The following is a 16,630-nucleotide window of genomic DNA, read 5'->3' as shown; positions in this document are numbered from 1 at the left end:
AGATGCAGGAAGAATGTTCTCAATGTTGGGGAAGTCCAGAACATGAGGACACAGTCTAAGGATAAGAGGTAAGTCATTTAGGACTGAGATGAGGAGAAACTTCTTCACTCAGAGAGTTGTTAACCCGTGGAATTCCCTACTGCAGAGAGTTGTTGATGCCAGTTCATTGGATATATTCAAGAGGAAGTTAGATATGGCCCTTGCGGTTAAAGGGATTAAGTGGTATGGAGAGAAAGCAGGAAAGGGGTACTGAGGTGATTGATCAGCCATGATCTGATTGAATGGAGGTGCAGGCTCGAAGGGCTGAATGGTCTACTCCTGCACCTATTTTCTATGTTTCTATGTTTCTATGTTCTCAGTTACCGCACACGACCCCACTCGCTCATTGGGTCCTTCCCGCTGAACTACTCATGAAAAGGGCATTCAAGACAAGGCTCTTGTTAGTCCACCCTGATCGACACGAACAGGTGGAGAGCAGGCGGCTTCAACAGAATACATATCATGATCACGCAAATGTTTCACACAAAATTGAGATAAATGATCCTGTATTTGTGTTGAACTATGGACAAGGTCCCAAGTGGCTTCCTGGCACTGTTTTGGCCAAAGAGGGGAGTAAGGTGTTTGTGGTCAAACTCTCAAATGTACTCACCTGCAGGAAACACTTGGACCAAACCAAACTCAGATTTACAGACTATCCAGAACAACTCACAATAGACTCCACCTTTTTCGACCCTCCAACACACACACAAGTGGCAACCGACCCAGGGGTTGACCACGAAGCAGAACTCATTACCCGCAGCAGCCCAGCAGGCCTCACCATCCCCAGCAGCCTAGCAAGGCCAGTTGCGCAGCAGCCCAGCGAGGGTCCATCAAACGACTCACCAAAACCAGCATTTGCAGTGAGACGATCAACCAGGGAAAGGAAGGCTCCAGATCGACCCATGTTGTAAACAGTTACACTATTGACTTTTGGGTGGAGTGTTGTTATGTATGTAAACCTGTAACTACCATGAATAACCATCAGCGGGCTTATCCCCTGGCATCCCAATGAATCCCACAATCTCTTGGGAGCACCTATATATAAGGAGGCCTCACAGGCTGGATAGGCACTCTGAGATCTGTAATAAAGGACTACGGTCACACCTTACTTTGAGCTTGCAGTATCTGGTATTCAAGACATAACACCACCATTGCTGCCAACCATGGAATCACCCCAGCCCATTCCGACTGATGTGGCCCAGTCTGCAGCCGACCCTACCAGTGCCAGAGCTGGTCAAGGGCATACTAGAAGGATATCTGTAGTTTCTACACCTGAAACACAGCAGCCTTCTCAGAGCCATGATGCAGCCACAGGGGAGTCACTGCAGTGTAGTTGCATAATAGGTAGTCGTAAGACGGGTTAAAAGGCAATGCACAAGGGTGAGAATTGATCATGTGTATGTTTTCTTGCACCAATATTTCTTGCGTAATAAATCTTTATTTTGTGTTTCAATATCTGTGCAGGTCTCTCATTTCACTGTGGAGAATGATGTGTGAAAGGGATCATTGGTTTGCCCATGGAGATGCACAGATGAAGGCTGAAGTGCGGATGAACTCAGCAAAAATGAGCAGCAATGAGATGCTGTAAGTCTTTCCTTGTAGGCTCCAGATGGCGACCTGCATCCTGTTCCTCCTCCTGTGCTTCCTCCTCCTTCTCCTGCACATTGTGCTCCTGTGCCTCCTCCTCCTGGACCTCCTCCTCAGGTGGTAATGCTGCCTCGTCCTCCAATGGTTGTGCCCTCATGATTGCCAGGTTGTGGAGCATGCAGCAGATGACGACGAAGAGGGACACTCGCTCAGGCGACTACTGCAGCACTTCTCATGAGCGATGCAGACATTGAAACCTCTATTTAAGGATTCCGATGGTCTTCAAATTGATGAACCTGGTGGCTGAATGCAAGTCATTGTACGATTGCTGTGCAGCAGTCCTGGGGTGGCGAAAAGGAGTCACCAGCCAAGTGTAGAGTGGGTCGCCCTTGTCTCCAAGGAGCCAGCCGCAATCTTGGTTTGACCCGGTAAACACACCTGGCACACCGGTCTGCCGCAGGATGAAAGCATTGTGGCTGCTGCCAGGATACCGGGCATCAACTGCCATGATTTTGCGGTTGTGGTCGCACACCAGTTGGACGTTGACGGAGTGGAATCCCTGGCGGCTACCGAAGATCTCAGGATTGTTCTGTGGCACACTCAATGCCACGTGGGTGCAGTCTATGGGGCCCTGAACCCTGGAAAAGCCCGCAAATCTCACGAATCTGGTCTGCTGCTCCACCCGCTTCTCCTTGCTCATAAGGAAGGATATGTAGTCCCTTCTCCTCTTTTACAGAGCAACTGTCACCTGACAGATGGAGCTATGCACGGCAAACTGTGAAAACTAACATGGCAGGGGGATGGGAACCTATGCAGGGAGACAGAGGGAAATAAAATGGAGGCAGAAGCAAAAGATAGAAAGGAGAATAGTAAAAGTGGAGGGCAGAGAAACTCAAGGCAAAAAACAAAAACGGCCACATTACAGCAAAATTCTAAAAAAATCAAGCCTGAAGGCTCTGTGCCTCAATGCAAGGAGTATTCGGAATAAGGTGGACGAATTAACTGCGCAGACAGCAGTTAACAGGTATGACATCATTGGCATCACGGAGACATGGCTCCAGGGTGACCAAGGCTGGGAACTCAACATCCAGGGGTATTCAACATTTAGGAAGGATAGGCAGAGAGGAAAAGGAGGCGGGGTGGCATTGCTGGTTAAAGATGAAATGAATGCAATAGTATGGAGGGACATTAGCCTGGACGATGTCGAATCTGTATGGGTGGAGCTGCGGAATACCAAGGGGCAGAAAACGCTAGTGGGAGTTGTGTACAGACCACCAAACAGTAGCAGTGAGATTGGGGACAGCATCAAACAAGAAATAAAGGTTGTGTGCAATAAAGGTACAGCAGTTATCATGGGCGACTTTAATCTACATATCGATTGGGTTAACCAAACTGGTAGCAATGCGGTGGAGGAGGATTTCCTGGCGTGTATTAGGGATGGTTTTCTAGACCAATATGTCGAGGAACCAACTAGAGAGCTGGCCATCCGAGACTGGGTGATGTGTAATGAGAAGAGACTAATTAGCAATCTTGTTGTGCAAGGCCCCTTGGGGAACAGTGACCATAATATGGTAGAATTCTTTATTCAGATGGAGAGTGACACAGTCAAATTTGGAAACTAGGGTCCTGAACTTAAGGAAAGGTAACTTCGCCGATATGAGGCATGAATTGGCTAGAATAGACTGGCAAAGGATACTTAAAGGGTTGACAGTGGATAGGCAATGGCAAACATTTAAAGATCACATGGATGAACTTCAACAATTGCACATCCCTGTCTGGAGTGAAAATAAAATGGGGAAGGTGGCTCAACCGTGGCTAACAAGGGAAATTAAGGATAGTGTTAAAACCAAGTAACAGGCATATAAATTGGCTAGAAAAAGTAACAAGCCTGAGGACTGGGAGAAATTTAGAATTCAATTGAGGAGGACTAAGGGTTTAATTAAGAGGGGGAAAATAGAGTATGAAAGGAAGCTTGCAGAGAACATAAAAACTGACTGCAAAAACTTCTATAAATATGTGACGAGAAAATGATTAGTGAAGACAAACGTAGGTCACTTGCAATCAGATTCAGGTGAATTTATAATGGGGAACAAAGAAATGGCAGACCAGTTGAACAAATACTTTGGTTCTGTCTTCACAAAGGAAGACACAAATAACCTTCCGAATGTACTAGGGGACAGTGGGGCTCGTGAGAAGGAGGAACTGAAGGATATCCTTATTAAGCGGGAAATTGTGTTAGGGAAATTGATGGGAATGAAGGCTGATAAATCCCCGGGGCCTGATAGTCTGTATCCCAGAGTACTTCATGAAGTGGCCCTAGAAATAGTGGATGCATTGGTGATCATTTTCCAACAATCTATCGACTCTGGATCAGTTACTATTGAATGGAGGGTAGCTAATGTAACACCACTTTTTAATAAGGGAAGGAGAGAGAAAGCGGGTAATTATAGACCGGTTAGCCTGACATCAGTAGTGGGGAAAATGTTGGAATCAATTATTAAAGATGAAATAGCAGCGCACTTGGAAAGCAGTGACAGGATCGGTCCAAGTCAGCATGGATTTATGAAAGGGAAATCATGCTTGACGAATCTTCTGGAATATTTTGAGGATGTAACGAGCAGAGTGGACAAGGGAGAACCAGTGGAGATGGTGTATTTGGACTTTCAAAAGGCTTTTGACAAGGTCCCGCACAAGTGATTGGTGTTCAAAATCAAAGTGCATGGTATTGGGGGTAATGTACTGACATGGATAGAAAACTGGTTGGCAGACAGGAAGCAGAGAGTCGGGATAAACGGGTCCTTTTCAGAATGGCAGGCAGTGACTAGTGGAGTGCCGCAGTGCTCAGTGCTGGGACCCCAGCTCTTTACAATATACATTAATGATTTAGATGAAGGAATTGAGTGTAATATCTCCAAGTTTGCGGATGAAAGTAAACTGGGTGGCGGTGTGAGCTGTGAGGAGGACGCTAAGAGGCTGCAGGGCGACTTGGACAGGTTAGTTGAGTCGGCAAATGCATGGCAGATGCAGTATATTGTGGATAAATGTGAGGTTATCCATTTTGGGGGCAAAAACACGAAGGCAGGATATTATCTGAATGACGGCAGATTAGGAAAAGGGGAGGTGCAACGAAACCTGGGTGTCTTGATTCATCAGTCATTGAAAGTTGGCATGCAGGTACAGCAGGTGGTGAAGAAGGCAAATGGTATGTTGGCCTTCATAGCTAGGGGATTTGAGTATAGGAGCAGGGAGGTCTTACTGCAGTTGTACAGGGCCTTAGTGAGACCTCACCTGGAATATTGTGTTCAGTTTTGGTCTCCTAATCCGAGGAAGGACGTTCTTGCTATTGAGGGAGTGCAGCGAAGGTTCACCAGACTGATTCTAGGGATGGCTGGACTATCATATGAGGAGAGCCTGGATCAACTGGGCCTTTATTCACTGGAGTTTAGAAGGATGAGAGGGGAACTCATCGAAACATATAAGATTCTGACAGGACTGGATAGGTTAGATGCGGGAAGAATGTGTCCCATGGCAGTGCACCTCCGGCACAAAGGTTTCTGTTGTAGTTTGACGCCAGCATTAGTTTTAATTGTGTGTATAAAATGGAACTTAAAATATTTTCTTGGAAAGACAACTTCAAGCTGAATACTTAATGGAGCTATAACAGCGCGCTGAAAAATTTATGTTTCAAAATGGGCATATGAAATGTGGTCACTGGTGAGCATGGAAAGTGGAGCTGGTTATTTCCCAGTCCTGCTCTAAATGCCAGCACTTAAAAACAAAGACGCAATTATAAATAGGTATTCGTTCTCACTTACCTGCAATTCCAGAAAAGTACTCGCGTGATGAAAGGAGGCCAAAAAGAGCAGCACCGAGCATAGTCCCCGAGGTGCATCTCCCGACAAATCAACTATTTAGATAGAATCCTTTTTCATATGCTTGCAACTAGGGTGCTTGAAATATTGATGATTCTTACTGAATAATCTGCATGTTACAAATAGGAAATGACATTGGTCCCTTGCTGCCGTGTATGGAACCTTTACAAGCTTTTAACATTTAACTGACCTGCCAGTTTCTGTTATCATCCTTACAGCTCTTTTCTTTAAAGACAGATCTGTCCTTGAATGCAGTCAAATCTTTTACTAATCAAAAGCCTACTGTTTCAAGTTGAGTACTGGTGGTTACTGTAACTTAACCTGATGGGTGGGCATTTTCCTATTAAAACTGCACTGTTTGTGCCTAGACAAACAGATTTACTTATCCATGGTTGGTGCAAACACACAGGTTTTCTTTTCTTCAGTATCTGCGCACCACTGGTGTGTTGAACTGCCAGCAGCAATGCCAATGAGCTAGTGTTGCAACCGCTGCAAATGATGAGCCAGTAAAGACACCTTAATGCTCACCAATACCTGTTCCCCGCTCCCCATAATTTAAATTTTCAGTCTCTAGTGTAAATAGACATTATGCTCATCATCATCATAGGCAGTCCCTCGAAATCAAGGAAAACTTGCTTCCACTCTCAAAGTGAGTTCTCTGGTGACTGTGCAGTCCAATGTGGGAATTACAGTCTCTGTCACAGGTGAGGCAGACAGTCGTTGAAGGAAAGGGTGGGTGGAGTGTCTGGTTTGCCACACGCTCCTTCCACTACCTGCGCTTGGTTTCTGCATGCTCTCGGCGACGAGACTTGAGGTGCTCAGTGCCCTCCCGGATGCTCTTCCTCCACTTTGGGCGACCTTGGACCAGGGATTCCCAGGTGTCGCTGGGGATGTTGCATTTTATCAAGGAGGCGTTGAGGGTGTCCTTGAAATGTTTCCTCTGCCCACCTGGGGCTCGCTTGCCATGTAGGAGTTCCGAGTAGAGCGCTCGCTTCGGGAGTCTTGTGTCGGGCATGTGGACGATGTGGCCCGCCCAACGGAGCTGGTCGAGCTTGGTCAATGCTTTGATGCTGGGGATGTTGGCCTGAGCGAGAACACTGATGTTGGTGCGTCTGTTCTCCTAGTGGATTTGCAGGATCTTGTGGAGGAAGCGCTGGTGGTACTTCTCCAGCAATTTGAGATGTCCGTTGTATATAGTCTGCTGTATATAATCTGGTCCCAAGCTTATGGTCTATAGGGCAGTAGTGATACCCACCCTACTATATGGCTCAGAGACATTATGCTAATGGTGCATGAAGACCTGTAAAAAAAAATATTGTGCCTGATACTCGGACAATGCAATTCAGCTTAATTTTATTTTGAGATGGTTGTTTGAAAATGTTTCAACCTTTTAGATTGTTCCAAGAGCCCTGTTCTTTCCCAAGGACGCAGACACCACAGTGTCCTATAAGATACAAACTCTCGGTGCCTCTGTGACGGCTGGCTTCCATTGCATTAATTATGGCGGCTATGTTCTGGTAGAAGTGCAATTTTTCAGGCAAGATGAGTACAGAACCTACAACAATGACTGCATAAGCTTTGAAATCCATTTATCTTAATGAAGACTCTCCAGCACTTTGGCCAGATGTACAATAAATTGTGCAGGCTCCAATCTTAAAAGCAATTATAGAGGCTTAAACCCGATGGATTGTGGCTTTGTTGGTTTAGCCAGATGATCTTTTCTTCAGGTGGCTATTGACCTATTTGTTTATACATTGGCTTTTCCCGACTGGCTTGCGTGTAGACAAGAGCGTCAGTGACTGATTCTTGTTATTTTTACACTGCGACCATATTAGTGTTGAGATTTTTGTCATTTGATTGAGTGGTTAGAAAGCCAGCCTTTGGAGGGCCACCACTTCTAAATCGGACAGCGTCAGCAGAAGTAAAATAAGTTAGGTAGAGATTTTAAACTTTGCAGAAATTAGTGAAAGGTTCACAAACGTCAGCTAGATTATCTATCATAAATAGAAAAAAAAATTCAGGTTGAGAAAAATTTAAAAATTAAAGTTGAAGTGATGAAAATCAGACTAAGAGGACATAAAATAGAAGGAAGAGCAGCCGGAAAAATCCAGCTGCCAGAAACTGTCTCCCAAAGCTCCAGCCAGGGATGAAAGTGGCATTGGGGTCAAAATGACCTCACCTGACCTGTACGGGCTGGGAATCGCAAAATCTAAAAACTGATGTGCCATTCTGCGATGGGAGCTCCGGCCGCCAGGATTGAAACTCGTAGAAAGTGGCGACGGATGTCGGAGCAGCGGGAAGCTGACAGTCCCAGCAGTCGCTCCATTTTGATTCCACGACCAGCCCGTTTCTGAGCATAAGCGGGGCAGTAACGAGGCGAAAAATCACCCCCATTTAGAAATACAGGTGAATACCTCCATGATGAAATTAATTAGCAGAAATCATAAGGGGGGGGGGGGGGGGATGGGGGGTGGCAGATGCCCAAATGCCCTGTGGGTGAGGCTCCAAATGGGTGAAATTAATCTTTTAGCCTACAGAAAAAAACTGTCACAAATGCACAGGCAACAGAAATGTAAACAAGTTTCCCTCCAACATGCAGATAAACGACAATTCCCCTTCAGTGAAAACGAGTGAGGGTTTAGCAGCTCTATAGTAAATTTCAGGCAAACTGGAAAATGGTGCACCACTTATATTCGGGGCTAAATCTGTTTAATTGCAATAGGTTAATTTGGTTTACATGTCATCTGTGGAACAGAATGGCAACTAGTCAATGCTAGGTGTGACATGTAGAAAAAGATATCCAATTATCATTCTAGCACTTGCAGCAACTGATCCACACGAATGACAGTAGGTCATGATCTATTACGCTTTGCATAACAGGCATAATTTTTCCAGTAAGACCATGCTTTTAATTGTTCGTTAGACATCTGCAAATTGTATTTGCTTACACGTATGGAGAAGAAGACTGAGAGATTAGTAGATCTTCAGAACGGAGAAAGAAAATGTGTAGCATGTGTACTCAGGTTTTTCTTTGTTTTTTTTTCTTTTTAATAGCCGGTTGGCTGCTCATAAGTACAAATTGCTTTCCTTATTGCTAACGGTGAATAGATAGTCGAGTCATTACTATTCATCTGAATATTGACATGAGGAAATAACAATCTCATTCAACATAATGGGAGAATTAAGATCTGTAGAAGTGAATTAAATCTATATTTTTTTCCCTAGAAACAAATATATGTGAAAATACATTTGTTCAGTATAATAGAAAATGAAAACAATACAATGTTTAATACCAATTTACATTTATCTTAATGAAGACTCTCCAGCACTTTGGCCAGATGTACAATAAATTGTGCAGGCTCCAATCTTAAAAGCAATTATAGAGGCTTAAACCTGATGGATTGTGACTTTGTTGGTTTAGCCAGATGATCTTTTCTTCAGGTGGCTATTGACCTATTTGTTTACACATTGGCTTTTCCCGACTGGCTTGAGTGTAGACAAGAGCGTCAGTGACTGATCCTTGTTATTTTTACACTGCGACCATGTCAGTGTTGAGATTTTTGTCATTGGATTGAGTGGTTAGAAAGCCAGCCTTTGAAGGGCCACCACTTCTAAATCGAACAGTGGAAGCAGAAGTAAAATGAGTTAGGTAGAGATTTTAAACTTTGCAAAAATTAGTGAAAGGTTCACAAAGGTCGGCTAGATTATATATCATAAACAGAAAAAAAAATTACAGGTTGAGAAAAATTTAAAATTAAACTTAAAGTGATGAAAATCGAACAAAGAGAACATAAAATAGTAAGGAAAACACTCAGAAAAAGGAATGGGTGAACACATGTATGGGCCTTTTTCCTCTGATTTGCACCCTGAAAACAATTATTTCCTGTATGAAAAACAGAGGACAAAAGGTGGAGACAGTAGGTCTGTGTCCACCTTTGTATTACCTGGGGATTGCCTGAGGATACCCTAAGTGGAGGCACAAGCTTGGGGATTTTATACAAATGCCTCATTCTCCTCTGTCAGTGCCAAACTGGGAACCATTTGCAGGTTTGTTGAGAGGTAGGGAGCCATTCGGCCTACCGTCAAAGGCCCTATCGGGAACGGGTTTTCAGACAGCAGTTCTCCTACATTGACCTGACTGATGACCAGTGTCTCCGGAGACTGCGATTCCACAAGGATATCGTCACGGAGCTGTGCAATCTCCTGCAGCCAGAACTGCAGCCTCAAACAAGTTTGAGGACAGCCCTGACCATCACAGCAAAGGTCACCATCGCCCTCAATTTCTATGTGACAAGATCTTTTCAAGCTGCAACAGCAGACATCTCGAACATCTCCCAGTTTGCTGCGCATAGCTCCATCCGTCAGGTGACAGATGCTCTATATAAGAGGAGGGACTACAAATCCTTCCCCATGAGCAGGAAGAAGCAGTTGGAGTGACAGACTGGATTTGTCAGGAATGCGGGCTTTCCCAGGGTTCAGAGCGCCATAGATTGCACCCACGTGGCATTGAGGGTGCCACAGAACAATCCTGAGGTCTTCCATAGCTGCCAGGGAATCCACTCCCTCAATGTCGAGCTGGTGTGCGACCACAACCGCAAAATCATGGCAGTTGATGCCCGGTATCCTTGCAGCAGCCACGATGCTTTCATTCTGTGGCAGACCGGTGTGCCCGGTGTCTTTGCTGGGCCAAACAAAGATTGCGGCTGGTTCCTTGGAGACAAGGGCTACCTACTCTGCACTTGGCTGCTGACTCCCCTTCACCACCCCAGGACTGCTGGCAAACATGCTTACAATGACTCGCATTCAGCCACCAGGTGCATCTTTGAGCAGACCATCATAATCCTTAAACAGAGGTTCCGTTGCCCGGACACTATTTCGCAGTGTCTCCCCTGTGGCTGCATCATGGCTCTGGGAAAGCTGCATTGTTTCAGGTGTAGAAGCTGCAGATGTCCTTCTCGGACGCCCTCGACTAGCTCTGGCCTTGGAGGGGCAGGTTGCAGACTGGGCCGCATCCTCCTCGGCACCTTCAGTCAGAAATGGCTGGGGCGATTCCATGGTTGGCAGCAATGGCGGAGTGGGAGGTCTCAGCTCAAGACTGCTGAGAGACCACATCAGGTGTAATGTATGTATGCCTGGGTTTACCTGCCACCAGAGGGAGTGGCTGTCGGAGGTCACTGGGCCACAGACACACAAATGCAGCCCTTGTATATAAAGAAAGCCTCCACTTTTAACCCTCACTTTGAGAGCTAATAAGTAGAGTCAGGTCGCACCTGATTGAGTTCACGATACGAAGCCTATTGAGTTATTGCACACGCAACATTTGGCGACGAGGCACAATACGAACTTTCATGCACAAACGAAAAATGAGCACCATTGGAATCCTGGAACGATTCATGGAGGGAGAAGAATGGAGGATTTTACAGATCGCCTCAACCAGTACTTTGTGACCAACAAGATGGATGAAGATGCTGACGCGGGGTGATTTTCCTTACAGTTTGTGGTCCAAAAATCTATGGCCTCATAAAGAATCTGCTCTCAGCTGCACGTCCAGTGGAAAAGACCTTTGAGGAATTGTGTGCTCTAATTCGGGACCATCTCAAACCTAAAGAAAGCATAATTATCTCGAGATATCACTTTTACAACCATGTTTGTTCTGAGGGCCAGGATGTGGCGGAATTTGTTGCTGACCTCAGACATCTCGCTGGGCTGTGTAAGTTTGGAACCACGTTAGAAGACATGCTGCACAACATCTTTGTAATGGGCATAAACCACGAGGTGATCCTGTGGAAGCTGCTGACTGCGGAGATGCTGGATCTGAGCAGGGACATCACGATCACCCAGGCTTGTCTGACCACGGTCGATAGTACAAAGCAGATATCCTCGCAGAGTCGGAACTCCACGGCAAGTCCGCTATTGGGCACAAATCCGATTTCACCCTGTTGGCGTTGTGGGGGCAATCATCGGCCTCATCAGTGCCATTTCGGACAGTATATTTGTAGAGGCTGTGCAGAAATGGGGCACCTTCAGCGGATGTGTCCACAGCTCAGCAAGCGTGCTGCAACACACCATGTGGATGATGATGACCGATCTGGAGTGGATCCGGCAATGCAACCCGAGATACCCAAGGAGGCAGTGTATAGTGCACATTCGTTCCTGACAAAGAGCCAATTGATAATGATTGAAGTAAAATTGAACGGCATGCTGGTATCTGTGGAATAAGACACTGTGCGAGTCAGTCAATTATGAGCCAGAGGACTTTCGAAAAGCTGTGGGACACCAAGGCCGTGAAACCCAAGCTAAGTCCAGTAAATGCAAAATTGCGTACCTATACCAAAGAGCTCCTACCAATGATTGGCAGTGCAGCAGTCAAGGTGTCGTACGATGGGGCGGTTCATGATCTATCGCTGTGGATCTTTCCAGGCAATGGTACAACGCTGTTTGGCAGGAGATGGCTCGAAGAAAGCTTTGTCATCGGTGGATGACACTTCATGTGCTCAAGTGCTGAGCAAATTTCCCTCGCTGTTTGAAACGGGCATCGGCAACTTCACGGGAGCGAAGGAGCAGATCCACCTGGACTCAGATGCAAGATCCGTACATGATTGGACTGGACAGACTCCAACGTGAAGGGGTCATTTCACCAGTTGAATTTACCAGACTGATTCCTGGGATGGTGGGACTGACATATCAAGAAAGACTGGATCAACTGGGCTTGTATTCATTGGAGTTCAGAAGAATGAGAGAGGATCTCATAGAAACGTTTAAAATTCTGACGGGTTTAGACAGGTTAGATGCAGGAAGAATGTTCCCAATGTTGGGGAAGTCCAGAACCAGGGGTCACAGTCTAAGGATAAGGGGTAAGCCATTTAGAACCGAGATGAGGAGAAACTTCTTCACCCAGAGAGTGGTGAACCTGTGGAATTCTCTACCACAGAAAGTTGTTGAGGCCAATTCACTAAATATATTCAAAAAGGAGTTAAATGTAGTCCTTACTACTAGGGGGATCAAGGGGTATGGCGAGAAAGCAGGAATGGGGTACTGAAGTTGCATGTTCAGCCATGAACTCATTGAATGGCGGTGCAGGCTCGAAGAGCCGAATGGCCTACTCCTGCATCTATTTTCTATGCTTCTATGTTTCTAATGAATGGGCTAGTCACATTGTCCCTGTGCTGAATAGTGATGGCACTGTCAGAATTTGTAGAGACTACAAGGTTACGATCAACCAAGTTTCGAAACAGGATCAGTACCCATTACCAAAGGCTGATGACTTGTTTGCAATGCTAGCCGGGGGAAATTCGTTCACCAAATTGGATCTGACGTCGGCCTATATGACACAGGAGCTTGTCAAATCGTCGAAGAAACTTATGTGCATCAATACGCATAAAGCATGGTTCATTTACAACATGTGTCCTTTTGGAATTCGCTTGGCTACAGCCATATTTCAGAGAAACATGGCAAGTTTACTGAAGTCCGTCCCTAGAACCTTGGTGTTCCAAGACAACATTCTGGTCACAGGTCGTGACACTGCCGAACACCTGCACAACCTGGAAGAGGTTCTAAGTCGTCTGGACAAAGTGGGGCTCAGGCTGAAATGTTCAAAGTGCCTCTTTATGACACTGGAAGTTGAATTCCTGGGAAGGAAGATTGCTGCAGGTGGCATCAGGCCTACGGACTCGAAAACAGAGGCCATCAAAAATGCTCCCAGACCCCAGAATGTGACGGCGCTGCATTCGTTCCTTGGTCTTCTCAACTACTTCGATAATGTCTTACCTAAATTGAGCACATTATTGCAGCCATTGCACTTGCTGTTCAGAAAAGGTAACAACTGGGTTTGGGGTGTATCTCAAGATGGGGCCTTCGAGAAGGCTAGAAATCTGCTTTGTTCCAACAAATTACTGGTACATTATGACCCGTGCAAGCGTTTAGTATTGGCCTGTGATGCTTCATCACATGGGGTTGGTTGCGGGCTCCAACAATCCAATAACTCGGGCAAACTACATTCCATTGCGTATGCATCGAGAAGCATGTCTAAAGTGGAAAGAGCCTATGGCATGGTAGAGAAAGAAGCTTTAGCCTGCGTATATGGAGTTAAAAAAATGCACCAGTATCTGTTTGGGCTTCGTTTCGAGCTTGAAACCGATCACAAGCCGCTCATATCTTTGTTTTCAGAGCATAGAGGTATCAATACCAACGTGCCATCCAGCATCCAGAGGTTGATGCTGACATTATCTGCCTCTGATTATGTCATTCGCCATCGACCTGGCACCGAGAATTGTGCCGATGCATTGAGCCATTTACCGTTGCCCACGCTGGAGGTGGAAACGCCACAGCCCACAGACCTACTGTTGGTCATGGATGCCTTTGAGAGTGAAGGGTGGCCTGTCACTGCTCAACAAGTTAGGACCTGGACCAGCCAGGATCCGATCTTATTGGTTGTAAAATGTTCTGTCCTTAGTGGTGATTGGTCAGCCATTCCCAGGGAAGTGTGTGATGAAACCAAAACGTACAACCGTCGCAGAGACGAACTATCCATTCAATCTGATTGTTTGCTATGGGAAAATCGTGTTGTTATGCCCAAGTAAGGCAGGGAGAGATTTGTACGGGATTTACACAGTACCCATCCCAGTATTGTGATGATGAAGACCATTGCCAGGTCTCATGTTTGGTGGCCTGGCATTTACTCTGATTTGGAGTCATGTGTGCATCAGTTCAACATCATCATCATCATAGGCAGTCCCTCAGAATCGAGGAGGACTTGCTTCCACTCCCTAAGTGAGTTCTTTGATGGCTGAACAGTCCGATACAGGAGCCACAGACCCTGTTACAGACATTTGTCGGGGGAAGGGGTCGGTAGGGCTGGTTTGTCATGCGCTCCTTCCGCTGCCTGCGCCTGGCCTCTTCATGCTCCTTGCGTCGAGACTCAAAGAGCTCAAGGCCCTCCTGGATGGACTTTCTCTACCTCGGGCGGTCTGCGGCCAGGGTCTCCCAGGTGTCAATGGTGATGTCGCACTTTACCAGGGAGGCTTTGAGGGTGTCCTTATAACGTTTCCGCTGTCCTCCTTTGGCTTGTTTACCATGAAGGAACTCCGCATAAAGCATTTGCTTAGGGAGTCTCGTATCTGGCATGCATACTATGTGGCCTGCCCAGCAAAGCTGATTGAGTGTGGTCAGTGCTTCAATACTGGGGATGTTAGCCTGGTCGAGGACACTGATGTTGGTGCGCCTGTCCTCCCAGGAGATTTGCAGGATCTTGCGGAGACAGCATTGGTGATATATCTCCAGCTACTTGAGGTGCCTTCTGTACATCGTCCATGCCTCAGACCCATACAAGAGGGTGGATATTACTACAGCCCTGTAGACCATGAGTTTGGTGGTAGATTTGAGGGCCTGGTCTTCGAACACTCTTTTCTGCAGGTGGCCGAAGGCTGCGCTGGCGAACTGGAGGCGATGCTGAATCTCCGCATCAATGTCTGCCTTTGTTGATAAGAGGCTCCCGAGATATAGGAAATGGTCCACGTTGTCCAGGGCCACGCCGTGGATCTTGATGATTGGAGGGCAGTGTTGTGCGGCGATGACAGGCTGGTGAAGGACCTTTGTCTTACGGATGTTAAGCGTAAGGCCTATGCTTTCATATGCCTCAATGAATATATTGACTAAATCCTGGAGTTCAGCCTCTGAAAGTGCACAGATGCAGGCATTGTCTGCATACTGCAGCTCAATGACAGAGGTTAGAGTGATCTTGGACCTGGCCTGGAGGCGGCGCAGGTTAAACAGCTTCCCACTGGTTCTGTAGTTTAATTCCACTCCAGCGGGGAGCTTGTTGATTGTGAGGTGGAGCATGGCAGCGAGGAAGATTGAGAAGAGGGTTGGGGCGATGACGCAGCCCTGTTTGACCCTGGTCCGAATGTGGGTTAGGTCTATAATGGATCCATTGGTAAGGATCACGGCCTGCATGTCATCGTGAAGCAGGCGAAGGATGATGACAAACCTTTGGGGGCATCCGAAATGGAGGAGGACGCTCCATGGACCCTCACGGTTGACAGTGTCAAAGGCCTTTGTAAGATCAAAAAAGGCCATGTATAAGGGCTGGTGCTGCTCCCTGCATTTTTCCTGCGACTGGCGCTGCAAAGATCATGTCTGTTGTGCCTCGTAAGGGACGAAATCCGCATTGTGAATCCGGGAGGAGCTCCTCGGCCACAAGGAGAGACGATTGAGGAGAACTCGAGCAAAAACTTTCCCAGTGGCTGAAAGCAGGGAGATTCCCCTGTAGTTGCCGCAGTCGGACTTGTCCCCCTTTTTCAAAATGGTCACAATCTCTGCATCGCTGAGATCTTCCGGCATGCTCTCCTCCCTCCAAATGAGAGAGATGTATCCGCGCCAACAGCGCCTCTCCACCATATTTGGTGGCCTGGCATTGACTCTGATTTGGAGTCACATGTGCATCTGTGCAACACTTGCAGGGAGTTAAGCAATGCACCAGTGGAATCTCCGCTAAGTCTGTGGTCGTGGCTTTCCAAACCATGGTCGAGGATCCACATCGACTATGCGGGTCCTTTCCTGGGCAAAATGTTTTTGGTGGTGGTGGATGCTGTGATGTATGTAGCACTCAAATCACTGACTCCACACGGTCTGATGTTGTAGTAACTGCTGTGATCTTAGTCCTTTATTGTGTAACTCCAGAGTGCCTCTCAGGTGTGGTGGGCAGTCTTTTATACTCTGTCTTGCAGGTACTTTCAGGTCTCCCACCACAGCGCCCTCTGTGACGCACCATTGTACTTATACATTTAATGTACCTGGACAATACATAACATCTCACTCCCCCCACAGTTCCAAAAGCCATTGCCGGTACCTCGGCCTTGTTCGTCCTGGTTGATTTGTGAGTGTGAGTCCATGACCATCTACTTCCCTCTTCTCCCACATGTGGAGGACACGGTGCAAACATGTGGTATTTGCAGTCCTTAAATGGTGGATAAAGCACACGAGCATAACCTCCAACAGAAAGCAGGTATACATAGATGGTACATTTGTATGGTACATATAATATGTGGTGCAGATGTTATGTCAAAAGGTTGTAGGTACACTGAACAGTTATTTAATCCCAGCTCCTCTGGGTGAGGTACAGTGGTGGTACACAG

Source organism: Pristiophorus japonicus, chromosome 7 (assembly GCF_044704955.1).
Source record: "Pristiophorus japonicus isolate sPriJap1 chromosome 7, sPriJap1.hap1, whole genome shotgun sequence".
NCBI lineage: Eukaryota > Metazoa > Chordata > Chondrichthyes > Pristiophoridae > Pristiophorus > Pristiophorus japonicus.
This window is presented reverse-complemented; position numbering follows the sequence as displayed.